Genomic DNA, 14055 nt, shown 5'->3' with positions numbered 1-14055 from the left:
GTCCTCATTCGTCTTTCTGAACAATACTGGTGCACCCAAGGTGAGAAACTTGGTCAAGCAAAACCACTATCTGTCAATTCTTGCAACTGAGCTTTCAACTCTTTTAACTCGGTTGGTGCCATACGATACGGAGCTATCGAAATCGGCGTAGTCCCAGGTACAGCTCAATACCAAACTCTACCTCCCAAACAGGTGGTAAACCCAGTAATTCTTCAGGAAAAACATCCGGGTATTCACAAACCACCGGCACAGATTCGGGTTTCTTTTCTAATTCTTTGTCATCAAGTACATACGCAAGGTATGCTTCGCACCCTTTTCTTACATATTTCTGGGCCAACATTGCTGATATTACAGCTGGCATCCCCTCCAAGTCCGTAGACTCAACTCGGATTACTTCGTTATTTGCGCACCTCAAATCAATAGTCTTGCTTTGCAATTCACAACCGCATCATGCGCGGTCAACCAATCCAAACCAAGAATAACATCAAATTCATCAAACGGCAAAAGCATCAAGTCTACCGGAAAACAGGAACCTCGAATTTCTAGGGGACATTTCTTACACACTTTGTCGACAAGCACGTAACGACCCAAGGGATTTGACACCCAAATTACGAACTCAGTAGACTCAATAGGTAAAGTCTTACTGGATGCTAAGGTTTCACATATGTAAGAATGAGTAGAATCGGGGTGAATCAAAGCAATTACATTAGTATCAAAGAGAGTAAAAGTACCGGTAATAACATCAGGCGAAGAAGCATCCTCGTGGGCACGTATAGCATAAGCTCTAGCAGGCGCACGAGCCTCGGATCTGGTCGTAGCATCTCTAGATCCTCTCTGACCACCACCAGCATTGCCCGTATTTCCAGATGGTCTACCTCGAGCAGTGGTAGCACCCGGTTTCCCACTCTGATTTACATTCTGTTTAGACAACCTCGGGCAATCTTTAATGAAGTGGTCAACTGATCCGCACTTGTAACAGGAGTTGTTAGGGAATCTACAACTCCCCGAATGCCATTTACCGCAATATCGACATTTCGTTCTGTCTCGATGTTCATTCCCAACACTGGCGACCGAAGTGCCTCGTGTACCCACAGGGGGTCGATCACGATCTCGTCTAAAAAGGCCCGAAGTGCCTCTAAACTGGCCCGCATCATCTCGAAATTTCTTCGATGCATGTTAAAGAGACTTTCCCGAGAATCTTTTACGAAACTCTCCAGTTCCCTCATCAACTTTTTGTTTTTCTTTTCTAAGCTCTTCGGCTTTACAAGCTCGCTCGACAAGTACTACGAACTCTCGTATTTCAAGAACGCCAACAAACATTTTTATATCTTCATTCAGCCCATCCTCGAAGCATTTACACATAATAGCCTCGGACGAAACACATTCCCGAGCGTATCTACTAAGTCTAACAAATTTTCACTCGTAATCAGTAACTGACATAGAACCTTGCTTAAGCTCAAGAAATTCCTTCCGTTTTTGATCAACAAATCTCTGACTGATATACTTTTTCCGAAACTCAGTTTGGAAAAACTCCCAAGTTACTTGCTCTCGGGGCACAACAGAAGTCAGAGTACTCCACCAATAGTAGGCAGAATCGCATAGCAAGGAGATAGTACACTTTAGGCATTCATCGGGTGTACAAGATAGCTCATCGAGTACCCGGATAGTGTTGTCCAACCAAAATTCAGCTTGCTCGGCATCGTCACTATCCGTAGCCTTAAATTCAGTAGCCCCATGTTTTCGGATTCTGTCAACTGGGGGCTTATTTGACCTTATTTGGTCAGTTACCGGAGGTATTGTAGGTGCGGGGGTGGTATTTGTCGGGAATGGAGGTTGTGGAACAGCCGTATTAGTTCGAATGTATTGGTTGAACCAATCATTCATCACGCTATAGAAAGCTTGTCTAGCTTCATCGTTCGGGTTACTAGCATTAGGTTGAGAGTCCGCCGCCGCTGTCCCTTGTGCGGGAGCAGGCGCTACACTCTCAAGATCATCAGCTACCGCTCGGTCGGGATCGGGATCCATTACTATAAATAAACACATTTGCAAATGTCAAAAATCACCACACTTTCAAATAATCACATAAAATGGCATGTATAGCTAGACCCAACGCATTACGGTAGTCCTAGAATCGACTAAACCGTAGCTCTGATACCAATCAAATGTAACACCCGAACCCGAGACCGACACCGGAGTCGAACACGAGGTGTTAACAGACTTTAAACCCCTTATAAAAAATATTTCCCATACACTGCCAATCTGCATACTAGTCGCTTTAAAAATCATATCTTGAGTTTCACAACTCGAAAATAAGTGTCGTGATTTTTCCCTGAAACTAGACTCATATTCCCATCTACATAATTTTTTCTAGAATTTTTGGTCAGGCAAATTAGTACAGTTTATTAGTCAAAGTCTCCCATGTTACAGGGATCGACTACACTGACCTTTGCGCAATACGACTTGGATATCTACCTGCACAGAGCTTCAATACTGATGCCGTTTGTTTCTATAGAAACTAGACTCAGAGAGGAATCTATACATATATGGCATGACTTCTAATTATCTCTGGTTAATTTATAACGAATTTCCAAAGTCGGAACAGGGAATCCAGAAACCGTTCTGGCCCTGTCTCACGAGAACCTGAATATCTCTCAACATACTGTCCATATGATCGTTTCGTTACTTTCCTATGAAAATAGATTCATCAAGGTTGGTTCACATAATTTATTCACTATTTAATTCCATTCCTGCTATTTTTAGTGATTTTCCAAATCTACATAACTGCTGCTGTCAGCATCTGCCTTTAAGGTAGACTTTACCTATTTCATAGTTTCCATGATTCAACTAGCCCTTTTAGCATAAATAGCACAATTTATGATAGTGATTAACCATTCCCATGGCCAATCCTTGTCAAGCATATCCACACCAAATGATTATAACATTATACTCAAACATATATAAGCCATTTTCGCATGGCTAACCAAAATTATACAAGTCCAAAGGGTCCATGACCCACAACAAACGGGTAGTCCTATACATGCCATTTCGAAGTTCAACCAAAATTGTACCAAAACGGGGCTTTGATAGTGTGGGCGACTTTGACTTCAAGATCCCGAGTCCGATAGTTGGAGAACCAAATCTATAAAACAGAGGAGCAATGAAACGGAGTAAGCAATTTATGCTTAGTAAGTTTTGAGCAAGGAATTCCAGCACAACAAAAGTATAGCATTCATATAGCTAAACGGATAATTTCATATGCACAAATTTTCGATATCATACTTGCTTCACATTACCAACCCTTATGTACATACACAAAAGATCAACTTAGCCAAAGGCCGGTAGCTCGTTTATCAACTGAGCGAATACTTATTTGTAAGGGCTCAACTAAATTCAAGCACATACGAAACATACCTCAATGTTGGGATGTTTCTAGAGTATTAACTGAAATTTTTACAGCAAGATCATTCATTCCCAAATCACGTACCTTCGGAATTTAACCGGATATAGCTCCTCGTTCAAATGCCTTCGGGACATAGCCCGGTATAGTAACTCGCACAAATGCCTCCGGGACTTAACCCGGATTTAGTAACTCGCACAAATGCCTTCGGGACTTAACCCGGATTTAGTAACTCGCACCAATGCCTTCGGGCTTAGCCCGGAATTAGTATCTCGCACAAATGCCTTCGGATCTTAGTCCGGATATGGTCACTTAGCACAAAGCCTTCGGGACTTAGCCCGGACATCATTCAAATAACCATGCACATTTAACAATAAATTATGGCACATTCGTATTTCATTTTCGTTAGCAAAACTCAAACACAAGACACTTATCGTTCTTGTAATTTCGGCTCAATAGCCACACACAAAGAGCATGATTTTGATTTGCTTAAAACATGATCTAATCAAATCTTAATTTAAGCTCTTTTACTCAAGAACTTACCTCGGATGTTGTCGAACGATTCGATGGCTATTCGACCACTTTTCCTTCCCTTTATCGGATTTAGTTCCCCTTTGCTCTTGAGCTTAATTAAACAAATAAATTGATTTAATCATTTGAGCATCGAAAAGAGGAACACAAGGCACTTAGCCCATATTTATACATTAGACATTAAAGTCACATATGTACGGAATCATGAATCAAACTCAACATTTTAGCTAATTTTCCCCCTTGGCCGAATTTTCTAAGCCAAGACAAAAGCATCAATATGCTTGCCTCCAACCGAATACATGCAACACCAAATCTTCTTCCTATGGCCGAATATGCATGTCTATGTTGGGGCCGATTATATGCTTAATACTTCCTACAAGTATGGTTACTTGTATTGATTATAAATATCATCTTGTTTCAAGTTCAAAACTTGGCTAATACACACATATATACACTAGTAAACCATACGCTCCCTTTCCATCAATTTAACACATGCATTGCTCATTAACATACAAAAGTTATATTCGGCCTTAGCACACAACTTGCTAGCCGATTCTTCCCCATCTAGCAACCAATGCACATATGTGCTCACTTAAAATGCTAAAAAGGAGATTCAAGAATCATCAATCCACCATCACATGCATCATTAACAAGCTTCATATTTAGCATGCAATGGCATTAACACAAAATCCACCTAGGCCGAATATCATCCCCATGACATAGCAAGGATTTGAACCATGGGCTAATTAGAACTCAAGCTAGCAACTAAAAACATGCATGAATCTCATGGCACAACCTCAAACATACCTTAATCTAGATATAAGTATGGCCAAACCTCCTCCTAATCCTCTTCCAAATCAAACATGAAGCAAGAACTCCTTCCTCCTTCCTTAGAATTTTCGGCCAAATGAAGATGAAAAAGGATGAACAAAATTTTCTCCTTTCTTTTCTTTAACTCACGGCAATGGGGGGAAGACAACCACACACATTTTTTTTTTGTTTCCATCATATTCCTTTCATTATTTTATGCCCATGCTCCTTATTTTATTTTTCCTAACATACCTCACTAACATAACATGTTTGTGACATGTTTCCACTCATGATGCACTAACACAACATGTCTATGACATGTCTTGCCCATCACACTTGGTCTACCATGCTTGTCATGGCCGGCCACTACTCATTAGGGGGGGATTTGACATGCAAGTCCCCCTTTTTCCACATGCACTAATAGGTCCTTACGCATTGACCTATCACATTTTAAAATTTCTCACATAAGTCCTATTTGATGAAATTCACCTACAATTAACAAAATTCAAACACGAAATTTTCACACATGCACATGTACATATAATGAGCATAAATTATGACGGTTAATTATTTTTACGACTCGGTTTAGCGGTCCCGAAACCACTTCCCGACTAGGGTCAATTTTGGGCTGTCACATGCTGAGCACCTGAGATTAGTGTTGTAGATTTTACGGGATAAGCAGTTATATGCTAAGTTCAGTAAATGTGAGTTCTGGCTGAGAGAAGTTAGCTTTTTGGGTCATGTGGTATCTGCATCGGGTATTCGAGTTGATCCGAGCAAAATTTCAGCCATACTTAACTAGAAGCCTCCGAGAAATATTACTGAGGTTCGGAGCTTTTTGGGACTTGTCGGTTACTACAGACGGTTTGTAAAGGGTTTCTCGATGATAGCCACACCAATGACGAAACTACTTCAAAAAGTTGTTAAGTTTGAATGGACAGAAAAATGTCAGAAAAGTTTCGATCAACTAAAAACTTATTTGACTGTAGCTCCAGTACTAGTGCAGCCCAAATCAGGCAAAGAGTTTGTCATTTACAGTGATGCATCCTTACTTGGGTTGGGTTGTGTATTGATGCAAGAAGGTCGAGTTGTAGCTTATGCGTCGAGGCAATTGAAGCCACATGAGAAAAATTATCCAACCCATGATCTCGAATTAGCTGCCATCGTATTCGCTTTGAAAATATGGCGACATTACTTATTTGGCGAGAGGTGCCATGTATTTTCGAATCACAAAAGTCTCAAATATTTGATGACTCAAAGAGATTTGAATCTGCGACAAAGTCGTTGCCTTGAGTTGTTAAAAGATTATGAGCTTGTCATTGACTATCACCCGGGAAAGGCTAATGTGGTTGCGGATGCTTTAAGTCGTAAATCACTATTTGCTTTACGAGCGATGAATGTACACTTGTCTGTTCTATCCGATAATGTGTTAGTAGCAGGATTAAAGGCCAAACCATTGTTGATTTATCAAATTCGTGAAGCTTAGAAAGTCGATGATAAATTGGTTGCAAAACGGGTTGAATGTGTTTCGAATATGGAATTAGAGTTTCAAATTGATGATGACAATTGTTTAAGGTTCAGAAGTCATTTGTGTGTTCCAAGAAATTCAAAACTTATTTCGATGATTCTGAACGAAGCTCATTGTAGCCGAATGTCAATTCACCCGGGGAGTACGAAAATGTACAACGATCTGAGTCGTTAGTTTTGGTGGCATGGTATGAAACGAGACATTTCTGATTTTGTTTCGAAGTGTTTAATATGTCAACAAGTGAAAGCGGAACATAAGTGCCTACAGGTTTACTTCAGCTGATCATGATACCTGGATGGAAATGGGATCGAGTCACGATGGATTTTGTATCTGGGTTGCCATTGTCGGCAAGTAAGAAAGATGCGATTTGGGTTGTTGTTGATAGACTGACTAAGTCGACTCATTTTATTCCCGTACGTACGGATTATTCACTGGATAAACTAGCTGAATTGTATGTTTCTCAGATTGTAAGATTACACGGGGTACCTATTTCTATTGTCTCGGATAGAGATCCGAGGTTCACCTCGCGATTTTGGAAGAAATTGCAAGAAGCTTTGGGTACCAAGTTGCATTTTAGCACCGCTTTTCATCCCCAGACTGATGGTCAATCTGAGCGGATAATTCAGATACTCGAGGATATGTTGAGATGTTGCATCCTTGAGTTTAGTGGTTCATGGGAGCGGTATTTACCTTTGATTGAATTCGCTTACAACAATAGCTTTCAGTCAAGCATTAAGATGGCACCTTACGAGGCTTTGTATGGTCGTAAATGTCGTACACCGTTGTTTTGGACCAAGCTTAGTGAAAATAAAATCTTCGGGGTTGATTTGATTAAAGATGCTGAGCAGAAAGTAAAAGTAATCCATGAAAGTCTGAAAGCAGCTTCAGATCGTCAGAAGTCGTATGCAGATTTAAAGCGAAAAGACATTGGATATCAGGTCGGAGACAAAGTGTTTCTTAAAGTTTCACCTTGGAAAAAGGTGCTCAGATTTGGCCGTAAAGGCAAATTGAGTCCGAGATTCATCGGACCGTATAAGATATCCGAACGAATTGGGCCAGTCGCATACAGATTGATTCTACCCCCTAAACTTGAAAAGATTCACAACATTTTTCATGTCTCGATGCTTCGATGTTATAGATCCGATCCATCGCACATAATTAATCCATCAGAGGTTGAAATTCAATCTGATTTGAGTTATGAAGAAGAACCGATTCGTATCCTAGCTCGCGAGGTGAAAGCGTTGCGAAACAAAAGGATTCCGTTAGTAAAGGTGTTATGGCTCAAACACGGGATCGAAGAAGCTACTTGGGAAACCAAGAAATCTATGAAAGAACGATACCCAAATCTATTTTCCGGTAAGATTTTCGAGGACGAATATTTCTTAAGTGGGGGAGAATTGTGACAGCCCTAATTTGACCTTAGTCGAAAAGTGGTTTCGGGACCACAAAACCGAGTCGTAAAAATAATGAACCATTAAATTTGGTGTTTATTATATGTGAAAAGGCATGTGTGAAAGTTTCATGCTTTAATTTTGTCATTTGTAATCGAAATTATTAAATAGGACTTATGTGAGAAAATTTAGAAATGTGTTAGGCAAATGTTGAAGTGACTTATTAATGCATGTTATAAAATGCTTGGACTTGCATGTCAAATATCCCTTTTTGCTAGTAGTGGCCGGCCATGATGATGAATTTATATTAAAATATGTATTAATTTTAGTTAAATGGTTTTATACTTTAAATAAAAATAAAGAAATTTGGTGATGAAAACAAAGTTCTATCTTTGTTCAACTTGGCCGAATAGAAGAAATAAAGGAGGGGAAGAATTTCGGTCACTTGAATCCTTAGGGAGGTTAGTATATTGTGTTAAATTTGTGAAATGTTTACTTGTTTTAGGTAAATTATCATGGTTCTTGCTTAGCCCATGCTAAAATTTTCAATAATGATGGGTGAATGGAGCATTCGACTATGGTTATAAAGGAAGGAATTTTGATTGTTTTATTTGAATTTTGATGATGAATGTGTTGAGGAAAGAAATTGGTCTTTCTAAAAATATGAATGGTTAATGTTTATACTAGTAATAGCTGAAATAAAGATGTTTGATGTCATGAATAAATGTTGTTTATATGTTTTGAATTGAGTAAAATTTGATGTTTAATCACTTAAGGATTCGGCATTGTTTAAGATAATTTATTTAAAATGTGATTTTGAATATTATGAGTATTGGGATATAAGTATATGTGTGTGCTCAGTCATAGGAGTTTGCTATGAAATTTTGTTTGGTTGAGTGATGAATGGCCGAATGAACTATAGGCTAGGGTGGATAAATTTTTTGTACATAAGTAGTGTGTGTGACTATTGGTTAATGACATTCGGCATTATATTTTTTTATACATGTGTGCATTCGGTCTTTGGGGGGGCTAACAAGATGAAGTCAAAATGTTAAAGAAGGATTCTAAGACTTGCTAAGTTGTTATGATCATTTGCCGAATGTATATTGGTCAAAGGGAAATTTTCAAATCGTCTATGTATGAGTATGTGAACTAAATATTAAATGAATATTCGGCATAATGGGGTTTATGAGTAAATGGCATACTATATATATAGTTAAATTCGTGTCTATGGAAGCATGGTAAATTATGTAAATTTTTGCTTGTTTATGTGAAATAGATATCGGTATAATAAGCATAAAATTTAGTCTTGGCATATTATATAAAACATATTATACTTTGAAGTTATGTGACTGCCGAATGTGAATAATAAGTAAATAATATTAGTTAAGATATTAAACAAATTTATTTACATTTATTAAGCTAAAGAGCAAGGAGGATTGAAGTTGGATAGGGGAAAAGAGAAAGTAATAGAGTAACCAATCTACAACCGTTCGAATATACCGAGGTAAGTCTTTGAGTAACAGAACTTAGCTTATGATTTTATAGGTATCATATAAAAGCATAGTAGATAAGTTGTGATCTTATGGTTCTATATAAATTACATAGTGAAACAAATGATTTTTATTTTATATGACTTGGAGGCGAATGGTTAAAGAATTCATGTGGAATAACAAAATCAAATCGTATTACGTGTATGTAGCTATTGAGCCGTAAGAGTAAGGGTTGATAAGCATGTTGAACTTGTTTTCTAGTAATGCAATGGAAGTGCTAATGGGTTATGATATATATATGTGCATAGCATTCGTGCGGGTTATTACAACCGGGTGAAGTCCCGAAGGCATTCGTGCGGGTTATTATAACCGGGTTAAGTTCCAAAGGCATTCGTGCGTGTTATTATAACCGGGTTAAGTCCCGAAGGCATTCGTGCTGGTTGTTACATTCGAGCCAAATTCTGAAAGTATTTATGTTTAGAAAGGTGCGATTCTGTCGTAATAATTCCGATTAATGTGCTCATAATCCCTAATATGACCAGGTATGGATCGTATATACATTGGAAAAATTTGGTACAGTATAAGTTGTGATTAACTAATCTTGCATGAAAAACATCCACTTTTTTGAGTCTTCACAGCTAACTATCTCAGAACAAGTAGATGACTCTTAATTTCCATCTATATCTTCAGCCACTTTTAAAGCATAAGCAACTAGATCATCCTCGGCATACCTCTTTGGAGGATTAATTTCTCTTCTAGTTCTATTTTTGGCAATAGAATATTATGGTGAAGAAGTGACTTTGTTCTAATTTTCTATATTAACTTAAGGATTCGAGTCTATTTTAGATACTGGATCAATCTGAAGCTCTACCTGCTTTTTTTGTTCTTTATTTGAAGAGTCTTTAAGAGATACGTAATGTAGCATAGCAGTTTCATCAAAAACAACATCTCTGCTAATTACAACTTTTCTATTTTTAAAACACCATAACTTATACCCTTTTTCACTGGCCTTATGACTAAGAAAAACACATTTAATAGATTTTGGTTCCAATTTTCCATTATCAATATGAGCATACGCAGGACATTCAAAAATCTTTAAAACACAATAATCAGTAGGCTTACCAGACCATATCACTTGTGGAGTCTTTTTCTCAGTGGCAACTAGTGGAGATCGGTTAATCAAAAAACATGAAGTAGAGGCTGCTTCAGCCCAAAATGACTTTGGTAAAATAGCATTTGACAACATACATCGAACATTCTCCATGATCATTATGTTAATTCATTCTACAAAACCGTTTTGCTATGGAGTATGACGAATTGTCAAGTGTTTCATGATCCTTTATGATTTGCACAATTTGTTAAATTCATCAGAACAGAACTCCTAGCCATTATCTGTCTGGAGATGTTTTATCTGTTTCCCTTTCTATTTCTCAACAATAGTTTTCCAAGACTTGAAGCAGAAAACATGTCGCTTTCTACTTCAAGAAGAACGCCCAAACTTTTCTGGAAAAATAATCAATAAGAGTTAGCATATAATTAGCACCACCTTTTGAAGGCACTCTAGGTGGTCCCCAAAGATCATAATGAATATAATCCAACATTTCCTTCATGTTATGGATTCCTCTAGTGAATCAGACTCTCTTTTTCTGCCCAAAAATGCAGTACTCACAGAACTTCAATTTGTTAATGCCTTGCCCATCAAGAAGTTCTCTTTTTCTTATTTCTACCATGTCATTTTCACTCATATGCCCTAGACGTATATGCTAAATTCTAGTAACACCATCATTTGACAAGGAATAGGGATGTAATTACAGCATCACCAGTAATAGTAGAACCCTACAAAACATGTAACTTGGCAGTTTTTATATGCCCTTTCATCACAATGAAGGAACCTTTGGAAATATTTAGAACCGCACTTTCAGTTGTGTACTCGTATCTTTTTGAATAATTAGTACTCAATGGAATCAAATTTCTCTTCACTTCTAGAACATGTTTGATAAACCGTAAATTATACATATTTTTAACCCATATTTAATGCATTTTATGGATGATTTCTCATTAGAATTGGTGAATTCGATGCTCCTAATGCTTTAATTTCATGTTTTATACTTAGGAGAGCATAGGAGAGCGAAAGGAACGAGAAATGAGCCAAAAACGAAGAAAATGGGCCAAAGTACGAAATCAACTCGGCCTGGACCTCCTCACACAGGCAGACCACATGGCCGTGTCAATTTGGCAGGCTCGAACATGGTCTAAAGTAATCGAACACAGGCGTGTGCCACGGGCGTGTCTGTGCCGAGCCCAAGTTGAGTCCAACTCGGAAAAGGGTAATTTTGAGGGTTTTTAGGCATTCCAAAGCCTATAAATACACCCTAGAGGAGGAAGAAAAAATGAGGCAGAGAATAGGGAGTAAGGAATTACTCCAAGGAAGCCGATTGATCCATCTCAGAAGATGGATTCATCATCAAGATTGAAGATTTCTCCTTAATTTCCCTTCATGAGTTTTGGGTTTTCTTTATGTTTTGTATTCTTTATTCTACTGAGATGTTTTCTTATTTAATTATGAACTAGATCCCCTAAATACCTATGGAGAATGAAACCTAAGATGAATCTTGTTATTATTTTCTGAATCGTATGATAAATATTTAACTTGTTCTTAATTATGTGTTCTTAATTCTTGTTTTGATATCCCAAGATACTGATTCAAGACAAGCTCTTATTTAGAAGAGGAATAGACCCAATCTAAGAGTATAATTGTCATAATTAAGCGGAGTTGATTGCGTGCCTAGACATAGGGTGACAAGATTTTTCCGGATTAGGGTGAAACCTAATAAGGGGATCCATAGATCGAGTTAATTCAACCCTAGAGTGTTAATTAGAGAAAAGTCCGATTATTCAATCTAGGGATTAGACGTTATTAGTCTTGAATAGGGATAATAACATAACTTAGGGAGCTCTACGGAACAAGTTGAATGAATAAATCATCCGATTCGGAGCTAGAATAACAAGTAAAGTCTAGGTGGATTTTTCTTTAGGTATTGTCTTAAGTCAATCGATTTTTCCAAAAGTAATTCCCCAATTCTTTTCTCTGTGCATTCTTAGTTTAGATAATTAGTTAATTAAAACAAAACCCCATTATTCTTAGGCTAGATAATAAAAAGTCAGTCATTACTAGTACTTTTAGTTCCTTTGGGTTCGACAATCTGGCCTTGCTAAAACTATACTACTGTTCGATAGGTACACTTGCCTGCATCGCAATAATAGTTAGTTCAAGAATGAGTAATTATAAATATTTAAAACCTATCACGAAATAACCGATCAAGTTTTTGGCGCCATTGTCGGGGAACTAAGATATTAGGAACGCTCAATTTTATTACTTTAGCCATTTATTTTTCTTGTAATTTAATTTTTTATTATTATTATTTATTAACCTACTCTTTCTTTCTCTTGGCAAGTTTTCATAGTTTATGACTAGAAGAAACCCGTCAGGGCCACTACTTTTTGACGAAGAAATCGATCGCACAATACGTAGAAACCAAAGAGAAATAAGGCAAAGCTTAAGATACACAGAGAACGAGCAAGCAAACGATACTCAACCCCCAACTGAAGAGATGGCTAAAAACCAAGGCAATCAGCTACCTTCTGCAATTGCGGTTAATCAAAATCCTGCTCCACGCACTATGTATGATTATACTAAACCCTCTTTAACAGGAACTGAATCGAGCATAGTTATACCTGCTGTAGCTGCAAATACTTTTGAATTAAAACCTAACACTATTCTAGTAATTTGTTCAGTTTGATGGTTTGTAGGATGAGGATCCCAACGCTCATTTAGCCAACTTTTTAGAACTATGCGATACATTTAAAATCAATGGCATTTCTATTGATGCCATTCATCTTCGGCTGTTTCCCTTTTCATTGAGGAACAAAGTTAAACAGTGGTTGAAATCGTTACCACGAGGGTCGATTACTACTTGGGAACAAATGACCGAAAAATTTTTACTAAAATATTTTCCGCCAGCTAAAACGGCTAAATTACGTAATGATATCTCTTCTTTTGTACAAATGAATTTAGAAACACTCTACGATGCATGGGAGAGGTACAAGGACCTTTTGAGAAGATGCGCTCACTATGGGTTACGGCTTTGGCTCCATGTACAAACATACCACAATGGTCTGAATCCTTCGACTCGACAAATGGTTGACGCAACTACTGTCGGAACCATCAACAATAAAACACCGGTCACCATGCTCTCTAATCAGGTAGAACTCTTAAATAAAAAGATTGATGGTTTTCTTAATTCTTCACAGGTTCACCTAGTAATGCAGTGCGAAGCAAGTAGCGGTGGAACAAACGATTCAGAATACCAACCTTATGGACACAACATGGATAACGAGCAATTAAACACATGGGTAATAATCCTCGACCTCAAAAACAATCCATATAGTAACACTTATAATGCAGGTTGGGGAACCACCCCAATCTCATGGGGCGGTCAAGGAAATCAAAGACCACAACATCCTCCAGGCTACCAACAACCACCCTACCAACAAGAAAAGAAGCCAAATCTTGAAGCGATGCTCTCCAGTTCATATCGGTGTCGAAAACTCGTTTTCAGAACGCTGAAACAGCACTTAAAAATCAACAAGCATCGATCTAAGGCCTCAAAACTCAAATAGGCCAGCTTTTCAAACTGATCTCCGAACGACCACAAGGTAGTTTGCCAAGTAATATCGAACCTAACCCAAGGGAACAACTCAACGCAATTAATATTCAAGATGACGAAGGAGTCGTTGAGCCTGAACCAGAATCGAGACACGAAACTGCGGTAAGCAAAGGTCAAGGTGAGGTAGATTATAATAAAAATAAACTAGTGACTATCGAATATAAACCTCGTGTGCCAT

General features: G+C 37.9%; 1 non-coding gene across 1 annotated transcript; it reads right to left on the bottom strand.

The window, feature by feature from the left end:
* Positions 1-13182: 13182 nt before the first annotated feature.
* On the bottom strand, positions 13183-13289 carry LOC121206480 (small nucleolar RNA R71). Its single transcript, XR_005901520.1, has one exon. It is a non-coding gene; the product is annotated as a small nucleolar RNA R71 (small nucleolar RNA).
* Positions 13290-14055: the final 766 nt, after the last annotated feature.

The sequence above is a fragment of the Gossypium hirsutum genome, chromosome A01 (genome assembly GCF_007990345.1).
Source record: "Gossypium hirsutum isolate 1008001.06 chromosome A01, Gossypium_hirsutum_v2.1, whole genome shotgun sequence".
Classification (NCBI taxonomy): domain Eukaryota; kingdom Viridiplantae; phylum Streptophyta; class Magnoliopsida; order Malvales; family Malvaceae; genus Gossypium; species Gossypium hirsutum.
Note: the sequence above shows the minus strand (reverse complement) of the source record. Positions and strands in the feature narration are given on the sequence as shown.